A 19,066-nucleotide genomic window follows, 5' to 3' on the forward strand; every position below is an offset into this window, starting at 1 on the left:
AACTTCCTCACTAAGCGTATTAGTTGTTAGAAAAATTACTCGAGAGGCTTGGTTCAAAATCAAACACATCGGACATTTATTCTTGCAAGAAGGAACACATACATGCACCCTCAAAGAGAGGTGTCCAGCAAAGAAGGGGCCTTCCCTCCTCCGTAGGTCAGCTTTTATACAGTGGGACAAACAGTAGACCATCACCCCCATTTCCTTTGTACCTGCTTTTGTATGGTAATACAGAGTTGGTTGTAGGTCACAAGGTAGTCGTCAATTAGATGCGGAAAGAATCACTTGCAAATAAGACAGAAAACAAATGAAACCTTTCGGGGCCTGAGACTTTCCGGACCCACAATGCAAACAAGAGGAAGAGACAAATCTTTCCTTTCCATCATATCCTACCTGTTTATACAAAGTATAACATAACGTGTACATAAAAAGGAAAAAAAACAAAAGAATCTTTCCATCATATAATATTTCCATCATTAGTACTCATTGTACTGTGGTAACGGTTGTTAACTGGGGATGAGAGAGATTTATAGATTGATTTCTAGTTATGTATGAGATCTACTGCTGACCGACTGATGTGTTAAGAGCAGCGAGTTAGTATATGCTCATAGGCATCTTATTTGAATTTGAAATATACACTCAGCCCAGAAAAGCGATCTGTCCTGGCTTTTTTTTTTTAAGCAAAGAATACTGAATGTTGACACATGTCAAGCCAGACGTGCTAAAGTTAACTGTTTACACTTCACGTGGTGCTGTAAACTTGATGAGTGTGGAGTTGTTTCATCTGATAACAAGCGTTACCTTGACTTGATTCAGCTGGTTGTTTTAACATAAAGAGAGGAGTCAGTTGTCAATGAACTACAATATGATGGGCAATCAAACCACTCCGATGCTGCTCCAGTTGTGCGCAAACACAGTGCAGCAGCGTGACGACAGTGGAAGCTATAACCTTCGATGTATTCCAAATTATATTGATTGATTAACAGCAGCACCCGAGTTCCACGTGTTCTTTTGTGAAGTAGTGGTAGGTGTGCATCTGCAGGTACACCACCGACCCGAAAACATTAGCAGAAAGGCGCACATCATATTTTGTGTGTAAAAAAACCCCAAACAATTACCGTTGTAATGCTTCAAAAAAGCCTCGCCAACAAAGCAATGAACCGGGCGAGGTGTTTTGAGTGACATTCGTGTTTGATAGAGGCAGAACGTCAATTTTCACGGCCAAAGAAGACGCATCCGGTCCGGAGTGCAGCCAGGTGGGTTTGTGTTCACACTCTTGACCCGGTGGGATGAACTCAGACTGTCGAAGAAGAGTTCAACTGTCATGGTCTAAAGGCGTCTGAAGAAAAACATTCAGTGCGAATGACCTGAACTGTGGTGCAATGGAGCTTTGGTGCTCCAACATGACAACACACCTGCACACAGGTCCATGAGCGATATGAACGGTCTCAGAACTTTTTGTCTGGCGCTCGTTTCTCAATTTATTTAGAATTTGTTTGTTTGTTTTACCCACATTCCTTGTGAGTATCTCGCCTCGCAGCGGTTTTCCCTTCAGGATTCCCACATTAAGAGAAAGCACAGCTCAAACCGCCCCATCCCCCAAACAAAGAGCATCTTTCAATATTCACGTGTGAAAGGAAAACAGAGTCTGAAAGGAGAGTAAGATTTAAAAATATGTGCATGTGATCGGCTCTTTTCTCATCTATCACTGATGGACTAGCAGAGATGACACCTAAGTGTCTTGCCAAGCAGTTATTAAAAATGGAGAACATTGACTAAAAGCGTAAATAAGTGGTTTCTCTTCTGATTTGCATTTTTATTGGTTTATGCAATTTGGAGAAATATGAAGTGAAATGTCTCATGGAGGAAATGTCACTAATAATTCAATTGTAGAAGAAAAATACTTGAAGCTACAGTTGGGTTATCTCGAGCACAGTCTGACACAGTCGCTCTTAAAAGAAAGACCACATGTCAAAGTGCGTCCGGTGATTGACGTAAACCCCGCGTGTGACGCAGGAGAATAAATGCTCATTTGACCAATAATGTCATTGTTCATTCATTTATGAAATCACGGGTTTCACTCTGTTATACTTCAAGTCAAATCTCCAACTTCACGTCAAAGAAAGTGGTTCCTTGTTAACCTTCGAGAGGCGAAAAGGAAGAGGATGTTATATTGAATTTACCATGTTAAAAATTAATCCCTTTCTGTGATCATTTTTTGATATTTTCAAAATTTAAAAGTGAAATTTACTGCAGGAAAGGTTGGAATTTTGAACATTTTATATAGACCGCTTTTTTGGTTAAATTGGTATCACAGCATTTATGTTGTCCGATTTGTAATCTTTTTCTTACAGAACATAAAAAGATAGGAAAAGAGAAAAAGATGATGCTCGCTGTAATTTAGACTATAATTTTGTAAATTACAGATCTGAGGTTTTTTTTGGTTTTTTTAAAGTTTTTTTTTAACCTTGATAGTTATTTATAATTTTTTTTTAATTCCAATTGAAGTTTCAATGCACTGCTGCCATTTTTGACCCTAAAGTTTTTTGTTTTTTTTAAATGTGGTCACTCTTTTGTATTGAAGCAGTTTTAAACCTAATAAACAGAGTTAAGTTAAAAATGTAATGACTCATCTACTCCTCAAAAGTTATTCACATTGCAATTGTCAATAAATGTTCAGGAGCACATCACAGCAACAGCAACCAATGACATCTGAGCAGAAAACTTGAGAAAAAAAAAGGTCCATGCATGTAAAATTAATCAACAACTATTTTGATCACTGATTATTTGCTCAAGATCATTTATCCAGCAACACATTCTAAAATTATGGTTCTAGCTTCTCAAATGTCTTTAATGTAATTGTAAATGTAATATCTATGAGATTTGGACAAGTATTTGAAGATATCGCCTTGAACTAACGATGGACATTTTTCATCAACATCTGACATTTTATGGTTTGAAACGACCAATCAAATTGAAGTGGCAGTTAAATTTTTTGCAACAAATTATTTCTGAAATGTATAAATTGTTACATCTTATTATTAGCCAGGTAAATCTAATCATTAATGTTTATTTTGTTCGCTCTCGGCAGCCCTGTGTTGAACACTGATCTCGAGTGAGTTGTGAAACCAGGTCACTTAACTATCATCATTCAGACTAATGGCAAACACAAGGCATGCCCTTGCGTTGATCTGAAATTGATCAAAGAGTGTCCGAGATTTCCGCTGTTTGGCGTAAACGGGAAATGCAGGTGACCTCTTTTTGTGTTTTCAATCGAATAAATGCATTTTGTGTAAAACAAAAAGACAAAAAAAGGGGGGGAGATGATTCATCTATGCTAATAAGTAAATATTAAACAGAGCTGGAAGAATTAGACAAATATAGGAGAGGAGCGAATGAGCCAATAGACTGTCGGAACAACTGTTGTCGAGTTTATCCTCAGTTTCTGTTTCCTTTCTTTCCCCTGAGTGCGGCTCATGTCCTCTGCCGTTTTATTTTTCTGAGTTATTTCTTCTGTGAGAAGAATGTCAAGTGCCCATCTCGGCGCGCTTCTCCCTGTTCTGTGTTTTGTTTTGTTGGTTGTGGTTCACCCTTGATTTCTGTCTTTTTCTCTTCCTCCGGTTCGTGTCGGTCTTTGTCTTCTTGATTGTGTTTGTTTTTTTTGTCGCTGCACCCAATAAGCTGGTGGCCATGGCTTCACCTTTTTTTTTTTTTTATATTTTTTTTTTCTTCTTTCTGATCACTTAAGCTGAATAAGTTTATGTTTTAATATCAAATAAACTGTATTCTATGATCGTGGCTTTCCATTGTTAGCACGGGTCCAAGCGTGCCAGTAAATGTGTGCGTGAGACGAAGGAGTGGGGGGGGAGGGGGGACGGAGTGTGAGGAGTAGACGAAGGGGGAGGAGACGTGGAGAGTCGTTTTTATTAACGTGGCGACTCCCGCTAAAATTCAGGGAGTGCTGTTGCATCCAGCTGTTACTGGTTGCGCGAGGCTTCGTTGCCATGGCAACACAGCCCCGTGCGCCTGCTCAAGGTCGTTCATCCAGTTCTGAACTGAGCAGCGTGCCGCACAGAGGATGCGCACGGAGAGAGAGCGAGAGAGAGAGGGAGAGAGAAAACAGAAGAACTACTTCAAAGTGACCAATCAAAGGCACTTCAGTGACGTTGTGGTCGGTGGACAAACTCAGCCCTCCCTCCACTCACGCTCTAATACACACACACACATGCACGCGCGCACACACACGCACACACACACACGCACACACGTACACAGTTACTTTCTTCAATAAAGAAACAAACGAAAAAAGAAACCCCTGGCCTTGGGGCTTGTCGGTTCTTTTGCCAGCTGATAAAATATTTAGCTGGTCAGTGGGAGAGAGAGGAGGGATACAGTGGCTGCAGAGCCCGGCTTTGTGTTTTCTTTTCTCTCATGGTGCATTGCTGTTAGGCTACCTGGGGCTTCCTCCACCTCCTCTCCTCTCCTCCTCTCCTCCTCTCTCCTCAGAGGGATGCAGCAGCATCCCACGGGGGCTGTGCTGCATGTTTGCCGGCGCTGACTACACTCGGCACAGCTCACGTTGCACACTAAAGGCCTCGATGTACTGTGATCACAGCCAATCTCGAAGCTTCATTGCATGTCACACTGTGCGAAATTGGCTCTAATAAAATCTTCACAATCTGTGTCAGATGATATTATTCGACTGATGGATACCTGCTGAATAATAACTTCAAGGCTGTGAGGCTGTATTGAAACCGCTATGCTTTTCAGTTAAATACTAATGCCAGCATGGCAACATGCTCCCAGTGATGATGCTAACGTGCTAATGTTTAGCAGGTAAAATGTTTACCATGTTCCCCAGATGTGTTTAGTGTGTTGGCGTCATATTTCTTTATTTAGGAGGAAACGTAATCAATTCCGCAGCTTGTTTGGTCATAAACCAAAATATTGGACAAATAGGTACAAGAGAAAACGTTGAAGGATCTCCAAAGTGATTCATCCTGAGGGAAACACAAATGTCTGTACAAAGTTTATGTCAGTATGTCCAGCAATGGTTCATATATTACTGCCAGTGGTACACAGGTCAGACATCATCCCTCGTAGGGCAGCAAAAAAAATGACAGAGTTTCATAATGTTGATCTTAAGAGAAAAAGAGCAGAGGTAGTACGTGACACAGCAAAGGCCACATACATAGAGTCATCTAGAAACTACAATGACTACAGAATGTGAAAAGTCAGGTCATGATATTTATGTTTGCTTTGCTGTGTTGATCCAGAGATGTGCATCACAATTTTGTGATGAAAATAGAGTTTTTACATGCAGAATCAAATGAACCAATTTGCCAATTTTAGATGGGGATAGGAGAAAAAAAAACCTCCCCTCACGAACATAAAAACACCGCGTTGGAGTTTGATAATCACATTGTTCCCAATGAAATGTCAGGATATAATTTTTTAAAGCCATCTCCCAGTTGGTTGTCAGAACTTTGTTGCTGTTCTTTGGGCACCAAACAAGCCCTCATGGCCTCTCAGTGGGATTTAAAGCCGAAGTTTTGGATTTACGACCAAAAATTTAACTAAATTGGTGTCATGATTGCCAGCTTCTGTCTAGGACCTCAGGTAATCAGAGTCCGGGCCTATTGGTGAGATAGGAAAAGACTGTCAACAAGTGTTACAGATAAGCACATAATCTGTTCCAATAACGTAAAGACAACATGTGCATGGTGCCTCGTTTTGGGTAAGAGTTTCTTCTGCTTTTCTCTTTTTGCTCTCTGCAGGGCGCACACAGAGTTTAGCAGGAATTTCATGAGCCAACACTTAAAAGTCACAGTTTTCTGGGAGCGCAGAGAAGAATCACGTCACTTTTTGTGGTCTGTGACGGGATGGTGTGGGGCAGATGTGTGTTTATGTGCATCGCTGTTTAAAAGTTAGAAAAACACAATCTGTCACCTCTCTGTGAGCCCCAATCAAGAGGAGAGTTGGATTTTCAGGTCAGGAGGGGGTTAGTTTCACATTTCTCTTCGCTGTAAGGTAATAGATGCTTGTTAAAGGGCTGCTCAGAGAGGTGTGTGTGTGTCTAACAAGGGGAGTTCTGTTTTTTTACTTATTTTCCATTGTAAAAATCCAGGCCCTACTTTATGTGTTTTAGAGCTCCTTTACGTGCCTGTACACACACACACACACACACACACACACATATATACACACACACACACAAACATTTATGGGGTAGGAGTTGAGGTAAATGTTACCAGCTGCAGCACAGCAAGCAAGTGGCTTCAACTCTGCCTGAACCCGACCATTACGTGACCAACTCCTCAACTTAATTCACGACCGTCCCTCAGCCACCACACCTCCTATATCACTATGCCCCCACCACACTGCACACGTACATGGACACATATACGAACGCCAGTTTCTCTTCCCAGTGTCACCAGCAGCAGCAGCATCACTCACCTCAGGATGGTGGGGGAGCACTTCCAAGGTCTGCTGACCACACCGCGTCACCTTGGTGCGGAGCAGCGTACTGAACGAGCAGGCTGCATCTGATTGGCTGTCGCTCCGCCTCCCGTCCGAGGTCCCATTCATTATGTTGTGATGTCACAGAGGCTCGTTTTACCTGTACGTCAACGTACACAACAACACGTTACGCAAGCACTAAGCATTAGTGACTGCTTCATTCTTTATTTTTTATTTGACTCCCAAAACACAAAGTTGTCACTCCTCTTCCTGTGGTTCACGCAAAAACAACAATAACAACAAAAGGGCATTTAAAACAGCACTAATAGAAATGAAATGGTAAACTAAGCCAAATGTAAAGGTCAGAAAATAAGTGTAATAAATGGCAGATAAGAGACGCACAATGAACAAAAAACAGAGACATAAAAGCACCTTTATTTGATCATTTAGTTTTAGTTTTTATTTAATTTTAGTCTTCTACAGATCCTAAAGGGTCAATGGCAGCCTACCACGTGGTAAAACCATTTAAAAAAAAATGGATTAATAATTGATTAAACTGCACACACCATGTCACTTTCATGACAACGGTTCGCTTGCGAGATGCTCACAATGGAAAAATTCTTAAATCAAAGTGACAGCAATCCCGAAACATCCAAACTAGAGAAATACGATGATAACTTTATTGAGTACATTGGCTTTATTGAGAGGAGCAACAGGAGAACACGATGTTTCATCTGTCTTTGGTTGGTGTTGAATGAAGCCAAAGCACCATTTGACAACTCAACACTCCCAGTATTTCTAGTAAATCCACAATCTCCATCCAGCTGAAGGGTGAAGAATACACCTGCCAGAAAAAGTAAATGATTAACCTCGCATCGGTTTCAGGAGGGGAAAAAAAAATCTCACAAGGCGTCTTATTTAGTGGCTCAGAAAAAGCACGACGCTGCACACAGTTGGAGAAAAACCTCACACCAGCAGCTGCAGTTGATTCATGTGAGTCATCACTGTGAACTCTGAAGACCGATCACAGGGCACATATGGAAAATGACACGAGAGTCTACCTGTCATCTATTAACCCCAAGAAGTGAGAAACTGTGTGGTGATGAACAGGCTTGCCATTAATAATGGGAAAAATGTCATAATTTACTCATTTCAGTCAACACGTTGTCATTGCAAATGGAAAGAAAGAGCTAAAATCGTCGAGTGCAAATGTTTGAAACATTTTTTCGTGATTGTAGCGCTCAAAAATTCTTTATTTTGATGTGACTTTTCTCAGAAATTGCGATGCATTTTGCAAAGGTTTATATGATTTTTTTTTTTTTTGCGAGAATTGCTCAAAATTACAAGTCGAGGAAAATATATGCGACTTTTATTACAAAAGATGTATAATGCACAGGTAACATTGTCTATAAAATTAAAAGCCTTAAATGCTTTTTAGATAATATTAATTCAACACATACACACAAAAACAAAGTGCAATCTCTTACAACAGGAATGGTGTAATTTAACACGTACTGTATGATTACACTGACAGAGGGTCGTGTCAAATGGTAGCATAATTCTTATGATAAGATCACATTTCCCATAAACCCCAGTCAACCATCATGTGGCTTGTTTCGATGATGAGAGGAGAGGTTTAAGAATCTTGCTGACTGTAAATAAGGAGTCATTATTGTTGATGAAGCAAGGTTTTATTTGGAAAGGCTGACCTGGTCGTGCAATGTCTTCAGCAGAGCTTCTATTGAGACCCTTCGTTGCAATGAAATGGTGGGAATTTTCCGAAAATTGGTGGAATTGCAAATACCTATTTCGATCAAAAGATTGCGATCCTGGGGAGATTGATTAATGTGGTGGCAGAGTTGAACACATTTACACGGACTGTGAAGAGATGTTTGAATCAGTTACAGTCTGCACTTCACGTGTTGAAGATTGTGGAGATTGGTTATGACATTAACGTGCCGTTTCTGTCCTGTCGACTGTGGATGTGAAAGAGGCCAGTGGACCAAACTCCAGGAAGAAATGCACTTCCTGGCCTCTTTCACATCCACAGTAGATTTAATAAAACTCTGAAACACACAATCACCTACAAGCAGAATTACAGTCAGGAAACATGTTATACTATAGCAAAAAAAATGCTCAGGGTCGTCGGTGGCTCACCAGCAGCCCTTTCAAGACAGATTGTTTAGTCTTTGGCAGCGCATGGTTGGTTGCTGGACTCTGCTATAGACAAGATTGGGCACAAAAACAATACCTTTAGTGGTAATTTGTTGATTCTCACCCTATCATTTAATAACACTTTGAAGATTCTCTTTACAGCTCTGCAATCAGTTTATTCTCAGTGCTGCATGTAAATTGTTTTCATTTCAATATGGTTCCAGCTTTCACTTGCATGTATCCCTGCTTTCTTTCTTTATCTCACTTTGGCTCTTCTGTTGCCACTTCTTTTACCCCTGCTGTGCAGATGTTCGGCTTGCTCAGTGAAACATATGACTAAGTAGATTTTGAGAGCTTTCACATGATGTGTAGAGAAGATGCAGCCTCAGGCTTTAGTCAAACTGCTGATTTTCATATTCTGTTGTGGACGCGGATGAAGCTCGGTTCCTACCTTCACCAATGTGTTTCTGACAAGCTGGGAAGTGGAAAGAAGCCGTCCGTGCATCGGCCTCAGCTCAGGAGGAGGGAGTGTCTTTGGTTGAATCAGCTTTTCCTCTCTAAACTCCCTCCCCTCTCATTTTCTCGCCCTCGTTCACAGCGAGTCTGTTAGTCCTGTGAGATCCCAGTCGTAGTAAACAGGCAGTGACAATCGCATGTTCTCTGTAGAGGAAAAGGGGCCAGAATTTAAATATTGATTTGATGCAATGTGAGACAAAGATTCCGGTTCCTCTTGTGTTCCTCTTTGAGAGGCTTTTTATAGCTGTTGTTTGTGTATTTTTAGGTATTGCCCAGCAAATCAGACTTTACCCAAAGAGAAAGCTTTGCTTTTGTTAAAAATCACCGTGTCTATGTGCTCCTGTGTATCAATATCATGTCCTGTTAGACTCAGCTGCCCACTCAGGTATCCATCAGGTGAGCGACTGCGACTTTCCTGAAGATCGAGGCTGCTGTTGATGTTCATTGAACTGATGAAGGCTGACTAATGGAAGAGACAGTGACAGACTGGTGACACTGCTGCTAGATTTATACTGCCTTTCCCTTTCCAACCATGTGAAGAGGGAAAAAAGTCAATTACATGTAGGTGCAGCAGTTAGTTAACATGATCACCACCTCAATGTCAGCTACAAAGAAAATTGTACCTATCGTAATTGTATAATTTGGCCTGTTCAGCTACGTTGTCGAACATTATTGATGGAAATGAAAGTCATGGATCTATAGTCGGTGGATCTGACTCGATCTGATTGGAAACCTGACAATACTGCGTCCCGCCCACCGATAGTGGAAACCTGACTGCACAACAGACCTGTCAATCAAACAGACACGCCCTCAAAAAGATGGCTTTTTGAGGCTTATTTTATAATTAACGATGGGATTATTTTCAGATGGGCCGCCAGAAAAGTATTAAGGAGCGACTGTAGCTAGCAAAACCATGATAAGTTGTGGAAAATTTTTTATTGAGTTTGAATTTCATGAGAATTTGGGAGTCTATGGAGCCGGAAGCTTTTTGGAGCCAACCTCTTGCGGCATCTGCCTCGTTTTTCAAACCAGGAAGCTTCATCCATTTTTGTAAACAGTCTATGGTAGAGACGCCTTTTATTTACACTTGAATCATGCATTGGAGGGTGTATGCCTTCATGCCATCATGGGGACTTTTCTCTCCATGAAATTTAATGATATTTATGTGATACTACAGTAAAGACACACAGTTGAGACACATGCATTATGTGTTAACTGAAAACCGTTTTTCTCTTACACGTTGGTGACAGGTCTCCACTGAAGGCCTTGTGGAGAGTACGTGTTAGCCCAACACAATCTCTTTCCCTATTTCACGAGGCTAAAAATAACAGCCTCTCCACTCTAGACTTCGACAGAGAAACGAAGGAAAGGAGAACACAGCGAGGGTGGAGGGAGAAGGTGGGGATGATGGGATGAGAGTGAGAAAACAACAATCAAAGCAAGAGAAAGGGGAGAGGAGATGGACAGAGGTAGGGCAGGGGTGCCGGGAGGAAAAGAAAACAAGCCATTAATAATTTATCTGCGGGACACTTCTAGTTCGACCTTTAGATCTGGTCAGTGGTGCTCAGCAGAGAACAAAGTGTTATGCTGAATGTTGGGTAGTGTTGGGAAACTCTTTTTCACATGATCTGACTGGTTTGTGCAGACTGGAAGTTTGTGTCCGCAGTGACACATGGTCAGTGGGCGTTTCAGGTGCAAAAAAAATCTCCGCAATTAAAAAAATTAAATAAATAAATAAAGGTACCAATGAGAAGTAGAAATATGATCTGGAAGACTAATTTATGTAAAAGATTCACGAGTTTAAAGCTGCTAGATGCTGCACAGCGTCGTACTCTGAGGATTTTATAACGCTTGGGACTAATTGATACAAAAAAATCATGTCTCCCTCATCACATTACAAAGTATATATGTATGTATATTATGAAGGAATGTATGTTTACATTTATGTCAAATGCAGAATGTTTCTGAGTAACGTATGTTTGCAAACTGTTTAATTTAACATTTTTGTCTCTGTACTCTGCTCTGTAGGGAGGGATTGGCTTCTACAGACGGTTCTATCAGACGCTTTATATTCGATCTGGTTCCAAGTATGTAAAATTAATTCAATATTTCTCTTTCATTTCTCTCTTTAGCCTCTCTGACACTACAGGCGTCTGCAAAGAAACAATACAACTCGTGTATATAAATACGTGCTATCTCAGCCATACAGCTGTTAACAAGACTCAAGATACCACACCGCCTTAAACATGTTGATACAGAAAAATCTGACAACCCAAAACTGGTGAAACACCATATTTGGTGATCATCAGATCATGTGACCTGCAGTTTTGGGTTCGTTGGTTAGGTTTCGGTGTGAGGAGTGTAATTGTTTGGGTAAGAATATTAAAGCACTTTAAAAAAAAAAATCAGCCAGCCCACCAAACACAAGAAATGACTCAAATCACTTGATGCATAACTTTCCACCTGCGTATGTAGGAAGTAGCAGCGTTTAAAATACAGAATATAATGGCAAAGCTGCTAAAATAAACATCAAGGTCAAGAAATGCTGCAACCTTCCTTATTGAATTACCCACGGGGAGTCAAGGCTGATTTAGTTTGTTTACTTCTCGAAAAAGGTCACAAGATTTGGGCACGACAAATCAGGGGAGGACACGTCGTGACTAATAAGACCCTGTCAGGAGGAGAATGTGGATATCTGCCACGTCGTTTCCAAACGGTCCAAACTACAATGACATCAGAGTTTTCAAACTAAAACGGTGCAAGGAGCTTTTTCAAAAGTCTGTTTTAAGGGTTCTAAAAATGCTATAGTGCTAAACATAAACGCAAAGAAAAGTTACACATTTTAAACATTTTTGGAGGGTAGAGCCTCAGCGGGTTTCAAATGAATCTGCAACACCGTCCCTCCACACTGCCCACACCTTTCTGAGATCGGTATTTGTGCTGCGCTGCCTTTTAGAATTTCAGTCACTCACTTTACGCAGTGGTGAGAAAGTCAGCAGGATTTGGACTTTTCTCTCAAGCTCAGTTTTTACACCCACCACACATCCACGGATGAAACTTTCACAAACTGCTTTATTTCAAGCATGCCAACCCTTTAATTCAGAGCTCCGTCATTCAGCACTTTTAGTCTGTTAAAACATACCAAGAAGGAATGAACTTTAAGTGGTTGTGAAACAGGAAACGGTGGGTTTGTATCTATCAGATGAAGACTCTTGAAGACTTTGTGCTGTTTCAGGCAAATGGTTTGTTGCAGGAACTTCAGTTTATAATCCTGCCTGATGTTATGGTGGACCTTGAGCGCAGCTATTTCACAGAACAGTTTGGCTGGATGCCAAAATAGTTTGTTGGTGAACCAGGAAACTGCTTATAAAGCTCACAGGCTGACTAGGCCGTGTTTTTTATAACTGATTTCACTCTTTGCATTGTTGCCTGCTGTCCTCTGACACTTTCAGTGTCTTTTGGACACCTTGTTACTAAAAAAAAACCCCAAAAAAACAAAAATAAATTCAGATCTGACCAGTGAGGACTAATTTGTGACTGTTCTGCATTTAACCTTTGTCCCGACACACTTCAGCTGCACAAAAGAATTGAAATATAGCCGGAGGAGTTACAGAGGGGTTGGGCAACTTGTTGCTGCAAACTCTGTTTGTCATAGAGTTTGTATCTACCAACAAAACAAACTGAGGTCTTGGGTAAGGGTTAGGGACACATGGACGCTGATATCTCCACAAGGTTTCTCCGCCTCCCTAGCAGGTTCATTTTGCTTCTACTGGACAAAAGACGGTGAGACAGAAGGAGGGTGGACGAGTGAGAGAGGGAAATGTTTTTGGTTTTAGTGCCACAGGGGGAGGGGTTGGGGATATAAAGCAGCAGAAGAATGGGCAGTGCAGTTGACATTGTTAAATTCAAAGTGTTTTTCAAACAGTCCATTTAGCGTGTAACCTTAAACCCCGGGGTAACACTGAGGCCTCGCTCCCTCAGGCAAGGTGTTACACACCGTTTTACTGCACGGCTCGCTCAGTTTAGAGAGCCCTGTGTTTATCCTGAAATGTTTCAACCCTTTGGGACTGTTTGGAAGATTCTTGGCTGTGTTTTTCTCTGACAGTGTTTAACGCAGAAGTAATAATTAATGTAGGAAAGCAGTAAATTGATCAGGTCAATATTTCAACTGTATGGCTTTAAAACAGTTTGCTGATGCTCACAAAAAAAGAACAACATGTGCTTTTAAAGCCCTCTCACACTTTTATAGTCTGTACTATGAACCTTATTGAATATGACCATAAAAATAACACACTGTTGCTCTGTCTGACCCAAGAACTAATTAAAAATGGTAAAATGGAAAAAAGAGAGGGAGTTGAAGGATTGATAGAAAGATGGCTCAAGCACCAGTGGAGGGAAGGAGTAGTGTGAAGAGATGCAAGGTGACCAGTATGTCTACTTACTTGAGGCACTAAAGGTGTTTTAAATGGCTCCAGTGAGCAGAGTATTTTTGTTTGTTTAATTGAAACGTTCATAAAGTTCTGTTGAACACCCTGAAAATATTGTTACTGAAGTATCCTCAACACCCACAAAACCTTAACCTGGAAAACATTTTTTAAATTCAGCCCTTTGTTCTTCACTTACTCAATATTGACCCAGAAGTGTTTTGTGTTAGTGACATTGAGAAGTGCTACTCTTCAAAAAAAAAAAAGATTGAATGTTTTTCTGTCTCCTTAAACCCAGGAAGAAATCTAACATCTTCCGTTGTAGCATCACTGAACGAATTAGTCCATCGATTCATTTGTCGATCAAGTGAGAGGAAAATGCCAAACATGATCTGAGTTCAGCTTCATTTCTTCGTTGAATTGTTGTAAATTGAATATATTTGACAGCACCTTGAACTCCGATAAGTATTTTCAATATTATCACAAGAAAGAGTAAATTTGAGAAGCCATCTGAGTAGGAAGAGAAATCTTGACATATTTCCTTGATAAAACAGTTTTCTGTCACTAGATTAATAAAGCAGTCATTTACAGCCCCTTTGTGCAAATTCATCACACTTAAAATATCTCATAGTCTCAAGTAAATCCAGGTCAATCAGACCTGCGGTTGTATTTTCTTCACTTTCCGTGATTTCACCTTCAAATCTTTTACTGGATGTCACAACTTATTCCCTCAGAACAACCCAGTGCTCCATCAAAGCCAAGTTAAAGACATCAGGATCCTTTCCAGTCACACCCGCTGTACAGCCCATGAAACAGGTGTCCATTACAGCGAGATCAAATTGTATGAAATATTTAAACACTCAGAAACCTAAATTATTGACTTCAAGGATACAGCTTGACAAATTATAGGCCTTTAGTGTCGAAGAAAACCAAAAAGTTCCCACCTTTTCTGTCTCTCTGCGTCAAAGTCACTGGCTCCTACTGACAACCTAATTGGTAAAAAATAGGTCAGAAATACAGATTTTATGATTTTATTCATTTATTTTTTTAAATCCTGCATAAAATCCTAAAACAAGTAAATAGTTAATTTGTTTTTAGCTGTAGTTTTGGTGCTGTACTGAGTTTTTATGGCATCAGGATGATGGGATTACCTGGGAAAAAAAACAAAAAACTTCAGTGCCAATCAGAGTGAAGGAAATCTGTCTGTCGTGCAACAGTGTGGCTCATTTATGCTGTTTTAATAGTTTTTTATTCACCAACGGAGCTTTTTCACACAGAGGAATAAGATATATTAGGTCTTGGCCATCTACACTTTTTACTATAAGAAAAGTATAGAAAAACACCGGACTTGTCCTTCAAGTAACGGTAACGGACACATTTTTATTTTGTGGGTGGAGAGCAGGATGGGCAAACAGCAGTCTGTGAGGAGAGACTCAGCTACAGGTGGAGGGAGACTGTTCATCTCGTCACGTCTGGTCTGTCTCCGCTTCATCTGCACACGTTGGCGAGATTCACAGCCTGCTGCTCTCACGAGGACGTGTGCGCTCTCGTGAGCGTGCGCGTGCGCCTGCGTGCGCCTTATTATCGCAGTCAGGTGGATGGAGGAGCCGGGTGGAGGCAATTGTGGCTGTTGATGTGCGGAGAATAAAACAACGGGGAGCTTCTTCAGTGACCGTGGCTGTTAATTAATCAAACACACTCGGGGACGAAGCAGCCGTAGAAAAACATGCGCGCACACACACACACACATATATATATATATATATATATATATATATATATACACACACATCTGGCCTGGTCTCCTTACAAGAGGCTTGAAGCCATTCTACTTACCATTGCCAGTCATGTCGACTCTCTGCTTGCTCTATTTGCAGAGCCTCCCCTCCCCTCTCTGATGCTATGATCTAACTGCAGCCTCCTCCCCCTTCATAGATACACTCTCCATGCTCACATGCCTGCACACACACACACACACACACACACACACACACACACACACACACACACACACACACACACACACACACACACACACACACACTCACACCACTCATCATACTAGCAGCGTGCAGGCGTGTCTCCACTGTTGGTCTGAGAGTATTTATACTGTGTATATGTTGTTTTGATTGTTTTGATCAAGTAAGGTTAACATTGACTGTAGACTCGTCAGGGCTGCAGTGTGCATTGTTCACAAAGGAGGAGAAGCTGTTTCGACCCACATGCTGTCGGGGGTGGGGGGAGACTTGGGGAGGGTGGGGATTTGGGGAGGGGGTCTGTTTCGGAAAGCAGAGGAAAAATACAGAAATGCAAAAACAAGAAACAATAAAGCCCCCTGTTATTTTCTCACTATCCTCTTAGATCAATACCAACCCTGATCTTTTTTGTCCTCTTGTGATCAAGGACTTTCAAATAAACAACATGGAGGGAGGAACATGGAACATAGAGAACAAGGTGGGAATGAATATAAAAAAAAATATATGTATAAAGTGGTAAAAAACAATAGTTGGTGGATGAGCAGAGGTGAGTTTCAGATCTTTGCAGTCAGATTGTCAGAGTGGGTCAAAGTTCCCCCAGCAGCCGGAGACGTGCTCTGATTGGCTGCGGAAAGGTGAAATTAAAACCACGGTAAACTTTTGACCTCGCAGGAACCGGGGAGAGGAACGCCCATTGCTGTAACGAGAGCGAGCTTCCTTCTCCTCCTCCTCCGCCTCAGCACTGCTCTCCCTACCCCCCCCCCCCCCCCCCCCCCCGCCTTCCCTCTCCACCTCCCCTTCTCTCCCTCACTCACTTTCTATCCGACTCGTCCCTTCCTCCTCCTTTCATTCCCCGTTACAGTCTGTCATTCGCTCTTGTTTTGCTGTCTTTCAGTCCAAACCATCTCTCCTTTTCAATCCACCCCTCACCCCCACCCCCCTCCTCCTTCTCCACCTCCTCTATCTCCACCTCTCCTTCACTGTCTCTTTTTTTTCCCCCAGATGAATTTGTGCCTTGCTGCATATAGCTTGATGAGAGGAAGGGAAGGAGGGAGGGAGAGAGGGAGCAGGAAAGAGCTGGGGGAAGGGTATAGAGAGGGAGGAGACAGCCAGAGAGGGGGGATGGGAGCAGGAGACAGAGGTAGGGAAGCAGCAGTAGAAGAAGAGGAGGACGTGGGGAGCGAAGGGCAGGAGGAATGCGGGCTTCTTGGCTGTGTGCTGCACAAACTGCTCCCTGTTAGAGAAGAAGGAAATCTAAAGAGGAGTGAATGTATAAATAGACATGTAACTGTGGTTCTGACTAAGATCTGCTGAGCAGCAGGGCGGGAGAGCCCATTTTTACTGCTAATGGTTTCTCTCATTACACATCAAACGGCTGGGGTGTGTGTGTGTTTGTTTGTGTGTGTGTGTGTGTGTGTGTGTGTGTGTGTGTGTGTGTGTGTGTGTGTGTGTGTGTGTGTGCAGCCGGCCGATTTTTAAATGATTTCATAAGCCAACTAAAAGAGCAGCCCACTCGCTCCCTGTGTGCACGTAGACACACAGGCTTGCAGCTGCATTCAGTCATTAGTTGTTTCGTAACTACACAGTGTGGCGGAGGAGCGTCTAGTGTTTTAATTGTTGCTACTGTTCACAAGTAGACGGACAGACCAGTAAGAATGCACAAGTTGATTTTAGTCTCTCGAGCTCCACGTGCACCAACAGAGCACTGTCGGGTTTTCAGATTTTAATACGATTGAAGTAATTTGGTTTGGTCCGGATTAGGCTCCCCGATGAGTTGAAGGGTTACAACGGGTAAGGTGTGGAGGAGCCGAAAGCCTGAGCCGGTCGTCCAGGATGAGAGGAATCAGGGGAGATTTTTCTTCTTCTTTTTTTTTTTCTCTGTCTTTTCTTTTCCTGCCAGTAAAAAAAAAAAAAACGGTGAGCTAAGAGAGGAGGCTGTGGATGTTATTGAGTTAACCAGACAGAGCCGGAGCGAGGGGGAGGGAGAACAGTGGGAGCTGAGAGACTGACTCGATAGACGAGTGGACGAGGGCTGCGCTGTGGTGCTCTGCCCTCTCCTGATGCACACTGGGCACCATATGGTCTTATGATATATGGCGCACATGTTAAGTTTGTCCTGCCTTCCCTAAATCTTCTCTTCTGCTTTCTCCTCTCCTTTTCATCACCCCCTCACCCCCCACGTCTTGCCAGCCAATTACTTCGCCCAAGAGACATCCCATTAGATAAAAAGCACACACAAACAAACACGCACACACTCACTATGCATCCCATTAGGTAAGGAGCCCCCCACTGACATGCACCCGCGCCATCTTCAAGATAAGAGACACCTCCAACAAACATTTGGCTCTACACACACAAAAACACACAGTTAGGTAAGGGCCCCATCCCCCTCTAATGGGAGAGAAGATTGATACCAACAGAAAAGAAAGATTTCTCAAGATGTCGCTCTGCCCCTGCTTAGCTCCTTCCACTTGAAATATTTAAAGCAACCACGGTATGTTTTTTCTCCCCTATTGTGTTATCATGGAATTGTTGATTTTCTTTGATGCCAGTGCAACTTCCCCGAGCGCACACAAACAGCAGCAGCAGCGGAGCACAGAGGCAAATGAGTGGATCCCCGAACGTGCAGTTGATGTGTACTGACAGTGATGCGCATGGAAGTGAATGCAAGTTGATTTGTGATTGGGCAGCATTGCGTGTAAGGAGGGATTGCTTTCTCCTGCGCGCTGTCGTGTGGTGTCGAGGTGTGTCGGCTGCTCTGTGACCGATTGTGTGTTTGTTTGTGGGTGGTTATGCATGTTGCCATGCAGCTACCCTGCCTCTCCGGCATGTGCTTTTGTCTGTGGGAGTGATGGATGGCAGGCAGGCAGCTAATGTGATTTTAGATGCTCAACCAGGAGTGTGTGCGCGGTGCATGTGTGCGTGCGTGTCCCATCCACGTGTGTGCCGCCGAATCTGCAGTGTATGTTTGTGTACCTGCCTCCCCTCCTCTCCTCTTTCTCTCTTCTTCTTCCACCCCTCCCACCCGCTCTCATTTTTTTTTTTTTCCCTATGCTGTGCAGTTTTTGGACTGAGCAAATAAATAGAGGGAGGAGGGTGTTTATGTGGTGAATCTGCTCCCTCGCTGTCACCACGGAGAGCGAGGCGAGGAGGAAGGTAGAGGTGGAGGAGAAGATGGTGTTCTCTCACTAACACCACACTAATGGTTATTGTGAGCCAATTATGTCCCAGCGCCACTAAAGAAAGTCTCGCAACTTATTCGCTTACACACCCACACTTCACTCGGCATCACACACATGCATCAGCAAAAACAAATGTTCTTTCACCAAAAGAGTTTGAGTTGTATCTGCATGCAATTACCTTGTGACAAAAACACCTTCAAAGTGACATACCGTTCTTTTAAGCCCACGTACTTCTTTTTTTTCTTCTTATTGAACTCCCTCAAGTTTCATTTATTGGTCTTTGTAGCAACGTTTCAATCTTACTTAATCACTTTCACAACCGTATGATACATGACACCAAACACATTTGTCCACT

At 42.3% G+C, this 19,066-nt stretch overlaps 1 protein-coding gene across 2 annotated transcripts in view; it reads left to right on the forward strand.

Annotated features, from left to right (window-relative positions):
- The window catches only part of LOC138192772 (nuclear receptor coactivator 3-like), a 61,634-nt gene that overhangs the window by 4,783 nt on the left and 37,785 nt on the right, over window positions 1–19,066 (forward strand). Inside the window, exon 2 of one of the 2 annotated variants that reach the window (XM_069140419.1) lies at window positions 11,158–11,216. The exons of the other annotated variant lie outside the window; for it this stretch is intronic. The gene's annotated coding sequence lies outside the window, so the exon portion shown is untranslated. The remainder of the gene's footprint in view (window positions 1–11,157; window positions 11,217–19,066) is intronic. 2 annotated transcript variants of the gene reach the window in all.

This window comes from Embiotoca jacksoni, unplaced genomic scaffold (assembly GCF_022577435.1).
Source record: "Embiotoca jacksoni isolate LCO1_2020_lvr unplaced genomic scaffold, fEmbJac1.0.p SCAF_9, whole genome shotgun sequence".
Taxonomy (NCBI): Eukaryota; Metazoa; Chordata; class Actinopteri; family Embiotocidae; genus Embiotoca; species Embiotoca jacksoni.